General features: G+C 47.3%; 1 pseudogene; it reads left to right on the top strand.

The window, feature by feature from the left end:
• Window positions 1–383: 383 nt before the first annotated feature.
• LOC125933128 (heat shock protein beta-1-like) lies at window positions 384–5,503 on the top strand (annotated as a pseudogene).
• The last annotated feature ends 1,740 nt before the right edge of the window (window positions 5,504–7,243 follow it).

Below are 7,243 nucleotides of genomic sequence, written 5' to 3'. Positions count from 1 at the left end.
TCACCTTATAATAGATACATCCTTCCTAAGAAAGGAATATATCCCTTCCCTTTGTCCCAGAGCTGCTCCTCTCTCTCTCAAAGCCAAAATCACTCCTTCTTCTCTGGAGTACAGCTCTCATCTATTTACCTGATCAGGGAAGCCTTATCCTGTAACTAAGAGTCTTGCCAATCAAACAAACAAACAAACAAACAAAGGCTTGTGGGTAAGGGAGGTTCAGGGAGGGAAAACGTATCAGGAGGCCTGGGCCCCCAAGAGGGTCAGAAAGGACTTGGAACAGTATAGCCCAACCCCCTCCACTTGCTCATGAGGAAACTGAGGCCCAGAGATGGTGTGACACATCCAAGGCCACACAGTGAGAAAGCATCACAGCCAGGACCAGGATGAGGGACCTCCTCTGCCACCTACTGCTCACTAAGACCCAAATCAAAGGCTGCCTGTTGCCCTGCATCTGGCAGATGTAGCACCTTTTGAGTTCCTGGCAGATGCTAGCGCAGTGAAGGTAAAATGGATCAGACACAGTCCTTGCCCCCAAGGAACTGAGGAACAAAAGTACAAATTAAACCGGCACTACACTTACATGTACCTTACCAGTCTGGGTTCATTTATCCCTCACAACCCCATGGGGCATGTAGTATTATTATTATTCCCGTTTTATAGATAAACTGAGGCCAGTGAAGTTAAGTAACTCGCCTGTAGTCTCACAACGGATAATGTGCGAAGCCGGGATTTGAATCTAGGCTGCATAAGCTAGGGATCTGTGGGGGCATGCATGGGAGCAGGGGGGAAGAAGGCGGTGACTGAACTGAACCTTCGAAGTGTATTTTAATAGCCTGGGAAGGGAGAAAGGACAGCAGGACAGAGAGAACCACACGCGCCTCCACCAGCTACAGCAACATGAAGTCAAGTCTCTGTGCCCAAGGATCCCAAAGGCAGTGGGCATGCTTCTCTGCCGTTCCACTTCCATTTTGCCCTAAGTGGTGGGGTGCCGGAAAGCCCTGCGCGGAAGGTGATCCACCAGTCAACTCGGGCAGTTAAGTGGCCCCCACCAGCAGGGGGTGGGGCGGAAGGGCCCTCGGCGAACACCCTCAGTACAGCCAGCCTGCCGCTGGGTGGCACTGTGACTCCTCAGAGAGGGAACAGCGCCCACAGGGAGACTGGTCACAAAAAAGAGAGGGAGCACCATTCCGGCCCTCCTGCGCTGGGCACTGGGGTTACAAAGAAGTACAAGAAACAGTTCCTGCCTTCGCAGACCCGTGGTGGGGCTGGCAGACACCTGGGTAACTAATTAATTACCCCAATAATAGCCATAATGAATTGCTCCAACAGCCGGTTCCAGTTGCAGAGCCCAGGGAAGGAGGAGGCATTTGAGCCTTGATACAGGATTGGCCGTTCTAGGACAGGACGGCTGTGACGGTGCTGGCTCCCAGGACACAGGCACAGATGTGGGGAAGGGGGGTTCCCAGAGTCCCAGCTGGGGCCGGGGGCCTCCATCAGCCACGTGCCTGCCGCAGGTGGGAAAGGGTGGGCATCTGTGCACAGGGCTTCAGCACCACCACACTAAGGTGCTCTTTGTCTCCATGAAGCACTTAGCTCAGGGACCTGGTGAGGCCCCTGGTGCTAGGATGACTAGAAAATGCTGGAACCCCCTGGCAGGCACAGAAGACTGCTGGCATCTTGTCCTCTTTCTGTGCATTTCTGAACTCAGCCTCCAGTCGCAGTACTGGTCCCAACTTGCTGCGGGATCTGGGGCCAGACACCACAGGTCTTGGCGCTCAGTGACTGCATCTGTAAAAGTGATCTTTCATGTGCACAAATATGTTAAAAAATGAAAAAAGTTAATCAGAAACCACAGAGTTGGGTGGCGGCGGGGGGGGGGGGGGGCAGAACGCTTCAGTGGCTCGGTCGGTTAAATATCCAGCTTCCACTCAGGTCATGATCTCCCGGTTGACAGGACATGATCTCGCAGTTTGTGGGTTTGAGCCCTGCCTCTGGCTCTGTGCTGACAGCTCAGAGCCTAGAGCCTGCTTCAGATTCAGTGTCTCCCTCTCTCTCTGCCCCTCCCCATCTCAAAAATAAATAAACATTTATATATATGTATAATATATATATTATATATTATATGGGGGGAATATATATATGTGTATATATATGTATATATATGTATATATATGTATAATATATATGTATATATACATATATATGTATATATACATATATACGTATATATACATATATACATATATGTATATATATATAACATATATATGTATATGTATAATATATATATAATATATTACATAGAGGGGGGAAAAATAAGTCAAACAGCAATAAGAACTGTCCATGATGTTTCCTGCTGGCTTGAAGGCATGCCCTGGTCTTCTTTTTAGAGGTGGGGCAGTTGGGGAGGAGGACTCCCTTGGCTCCCCTTCAGGCCTGGGCAGGACCCAATACAAAACCAGAATATATCTACTTGTCCTTGGAGAACAATTCATCTCCAAATTCAATAAGCAGAACTTTGCAGCAGGGAAACAATTTAATATCTGGTAGATACATTTTCATTAAATCTTTCAAGATGGAACAAAGACTGTATTTTCAAATTTCCTATTTAGAAGTTAACTCATCATGGTGTTGAAACCCACATCCAAGCAGTTGAACTGAAATCAGCTTCCTAAAACAAAACACAAGCAGAGATGGACTGGCTGAAGTTTCAGACAAGACTTCAAACCCTCCCTGGATGATGGGCCCAGGCTTCCTCCCACTCTGGTCCACATGCACCCATCACCAGAAGGGGGCACCCATTGTATCCACTATACCCCCTTCACAGAAACCAGGGGTGGGGCAAGGGCCCTCAGGGTTGCAGGCCAGGGCCCACAGTATCATTTCAAGCAGATACTCCCCACCTTCTTTTGTCATTTAGTAGTGAAGCTGTTGAGAGGTGATAAGGCACTTGGAGGCACCCAGGGTTTGCCAGGGAAGGGGTTTCTCCTCACACTGTCCTCCACCGGTTGTCCAGCCTCAGAGCCAGACTTGCCCAACCCAACTGGGGAGCCCAGGTCACCTTTTAGAGATGATTCCCTCCACCCAATGGCGATTCCAGAAGAGGCACAGGCACTTTGCGTAGCAACGGCATGTAAATCCTTTTCACTTAAATAGTGTATTACTGGGGCACCTGCGTGACTCAAATGGTTGAGTGTTTCTTAATTCCAGCTCAGGTCATAATCCCAGGACTGTGGGATCCAGCCCAGAGTTGGGATCTGCAGTGATCATGGAACCTGCTTAAGATTCTCTCTCTCTCTCCCTCTGCCCCTCTGCCCCACTATCCCGTGCTCTTTCTCTCTAAAAAAATTTAAAAATAAATAAATAAATAGGGTGCCTGGGTGACTCAGTTGGTTAAGCATCTGACTTCGGCTCAGGTCACGATCTCACAGTTTGTGAGTTGGAGTCCCACATCAGGTGAGCTCGAGCCCAGCATCAAGTTAAGCACGAGTCCCAGTTTGGGTACACACGAGCCCCGCTTCCTGTGAGCTCCGCTTCTCTCTCTCTCTCTCTGCTCCTCGCTTACTTGCACCCTAAATAAATAGATAGTGTATGACCAGTTCAGTTAAATTGCAGTCTTCCAAAGATGCTTTCATCTACACATTTTACTACAAACAATATACATTTTATGTAATTATTTGAATAATGATGAGAGGACACCTAAGGAGAGCTGATGGGGATTAAGGGAGATAGAGCCCTTTCAGTCCCATTCTCCTCTCTGCCTTGGTCCGTTTGCTCCTAATCAATTACTTTTTTAACATATAAAGAGTCATGCAGCAATAAATCAAGAAATCCTTTTGGCCCAGGCTTTGGGGTACCACACTGTAGGCAGACTGTGCGCAATTGCATCTCCAAATTGCAAGAAGTCAGCTCAGACTAGACTAGGTGCAGAAATGCTTCAGTTTTATGCACAGAAAACTGGCCTTGGAGGAGGGGCAACTGAGTTTCCAGAGGGTATGATATGACCCGCCCCCCCCCCCACAGATTTATTATGTGCAACTGTGTCCCAGAAGAGGCTTTTGGGGGACATGGGAATTTATATATCCCTCATCTGTTCTGCAGAATGCTTCTAATCTCTTTGCAGGGTATCCTGGCATCCCTGAGTTTCTTTTATAAATTTTAGGTATGTAATTTTAAGCAAGTGATTTGTGTCTGGTCTTCCCATCAATCAGAGCTTACGGTTGACTTTGTCAATATCTTGGTGGTGTATTATCTTTAATACACAAAGAACACATATAAGCCAAAAAGAAGACAAGCACCCTAATTGAAAAATGGGCAAAAAACATGAAAAAATATAATTCAGGGTTGCTTGGGTAGCTCAGTCAGTTAAGTGGCTGACTCTTGATTTCTGCTCAGATCACCATCTCACCTGTTTGGGAGGTGGACTCCAACCTCGGGCTCTGTACAGAGCCTGCTTGGGATTCTCTCTCTCCCCTCTCTCTGCTCCTTCCCTGCTCGTTCTCTCTCTCTCTGTCAAAATAAATAAATAAGCATTAAAAAGAAAAAGAAAAATACAATTCATAAAAAGTTAAGAAATGCCCAGTGTTAGTGAAACTATCCCTCACCTTCTAGGACTATGCATATAATTTTATACGACTAAGAATAATTTCAGGGGCACCTGGATGGCTCCCACCGTTAAGGGTCTGACTCTTGGTTTCTGCACAGGTCATGATCTCGCAGATTGTGAGTGTGAGCCCTGCTTAGGGCTCTGTGCTGACAGCTCAGAGCCTGAAGCCTGCTTTGGATTCTGCGTCTCCCTCCTCTCTCTGTCTGCCCCTCCCCTGCTCGCACTTTGTCTCTCTCTCTCTCTTTCGAAAATAAATAAGCATTAAAAAAAATAATAATAATTTAAAAATGTTTCAAATCTGTGTACTCTTCGATCAAGCAATTCCACTTCTCCAAATGTATCCTATGGAAACATCTGCCCAACTAAAATGGACGTACAAGGATTTTCGTTGTAGCATTATTTACTACCGGAAATTTATTATAGGAAAACTGGGGGAAAGTCCATCAAGAGAGTAGATTGGGACTCCTCCAAGCCTCCGCCAGACGCGCGGAGCTGAGCCAGCCCGACCGAGCGCCGAGTGCCCTTCTCCCTCCTGCGAAGCCCCAGCTCAGACCCTTTCCGCGACCGGGACTCGGCCCACAACCGCCTCTCCCACCAGGCCTGCGGGCGGCCCGGGCTGCCCGGGGAGTGAGCGCAGCGGTTCGGCCACAGCGGGTGGCCGTTCTACGTGCGCTCGCTGCCCGTGGCCGCGGTCTAGGGCCCCGCCGCGGGGGCCGCGCCCGCCGGCGGCCCCGGGCTCGGCCGGTTAGCTCAGCGGCGGCGTCTGGAAGATCCCGCAGCCGCAGACCGCTGGCGCGTGTCCCTGGAAGTCAACCGCTCCGCCTCCGAGGAGCCGACGGTCGAGAGCGAGGAATGCGTAGTGGATGGAAGATCACTGGCAAGCTCGAAGAGAGGTAGGACGGCCATGGCTGCTTCTCCCCGGGCTTCGCTCAAAATTACACGCTGCCCCCCCGGGGTGGACCCCACCCTGGTCTCCTCCTCTCTGTCCCCTGAGGGCAGGCTCACCGTGGGGGCCTCGATGCCCAGCCAGCTTGAGGCCCCAGAAGCTGGGAAGCCGGGAAGCCTGGAGCCAAGTGAAGGCCTTAGCCTTGCTGTACACCCTCCCCCTCAGTAGCCACCTCTGACCATCCCCACCTGTCAACCCGTAAGCTCTTTTCATACTTTACCTTCTGTTTTTGTCAAAGTTCTAAGCAACTCCCCACCCCACCCCCCACCCCCTCAAAAAAGAGCACATTGGTTCAACTTTTGGTTAAACATACAATAGCCCACGAAGCTATTAAAAAGGATAAGGTAGATCTGTACCTCTTGATGTAGTCAATATGTCCTCCAAGTATTGTCAAGTTAAAAAAAAAAAAAGATTAAAAACTAGTATGTTCCCAATGAATCCTTCTGTATAAAAATAGAAATCTATAAATACATTGAAACCCTGGAAAATTATACAGCTCATTAAACTTTTATGATGGGCTAGCTTTGGGATGGATTTAAATTTTCCCATTCTTGGGGTGCCTGGGTCACTCAGTGGGGTAAGCATCTGACTCTTGGTTTGGGCTCAAGTTGACGTCACAGTTGGTGAGTTCGAGACTGCATGGGGCTCCGTACTTACAGTGTGGAACCTGCTTGGGATTCTCTCTCCCTCTCTCTGCCCCTCCCCTGCTCTCTCTCTCTCTCTCTCTCTCAAAATAAATAAATAAACTTTAAAAAAAAGTTGTCATCACACACACAGAATTTGTAACTGGTTGGTGACAGATGTTAACTGAAACTATATGCCAACTATGTCAATTATACCTCAATTTTAAAAAATGAAAAAGAAAAGGCAGAAACAGAATAGTGTAAATAGCATGCTACCTGTTTTTGTAAGAAAGAGAGAGAAATAAGAAAAAATATGTTTTTAAGCCACTTTATTGAGGTATAATTGACATACAAAAAGCTGTACAAATTTGATGTGTACAACTTCATGAATAATAGAAACTTATCTATATTCACTTTTTTATCGAGGTGTAATTGACATATTAGTTTCAGGTGTACAACATAACGACTCAATATTTGTACATATTGCAAAATGATCACCACAGTAAGTCTAGTTAGCATCCATCACCACACATAGTTATAAAATAGTTTTTTTTATGATAGGAACTTCTAAGATCTACTCTCTGAACAACTTCTGAATATGCAATACAGTATTTTTAAAACATTTTTTTTTAAAGAGAGAGAGAATGCATGAACAGAGGAGAGGGGCACAAGGAGAGAGGGAAGGATCTTTTTTTTTTTTAATTTTTTTATATTTATTTATTTTTGAGAGAGAGATAGCACAAGGAGGGGGCAGAGAGAAGGAGAGACAGAATCCCAAGCAGGCTCCGCACACCATCAGTGCAGAGCCTGATGCAGGGCTTGAACTCACCAACTGCAAGATCATAGCTTGAGCAGAGATCAAGAGTCAGACACTTAACCGACTGAATCACCCAGGCACCCTGAGAGGGAAGAATCTTAAGCAGGCTTCACATTCAGCATGGAGTCCAACGCAGGGCTTCATCCCACAACCATGACATCATGACCTGAGCCGAAATCAAGAGTTGGACATCTAACCAACTGAGCCACCCAGGCACCCCTGCAAAACAGTATTATTAATTGTAGTCATCA

The sequence above is a fragment of the Panthera uncia genome, chromosome D2 (genome assembly GCF_023721935.1).
Source record: "Panthera uncia isolate 11264 chromosome D2, Puncia_PCG_1.0, whole genome shotgun sequence".
Taxonomy (NCBI): Eukaryota; Metazoa; Chordata; class Mammalia; order Carnivora; family Felidae; genus Panthera; species Panthera uncia.
Note: the sequence above shows the minus strand (reverse complement) of the source record. Positions and strands in the feature narration are given on the sequence as shown.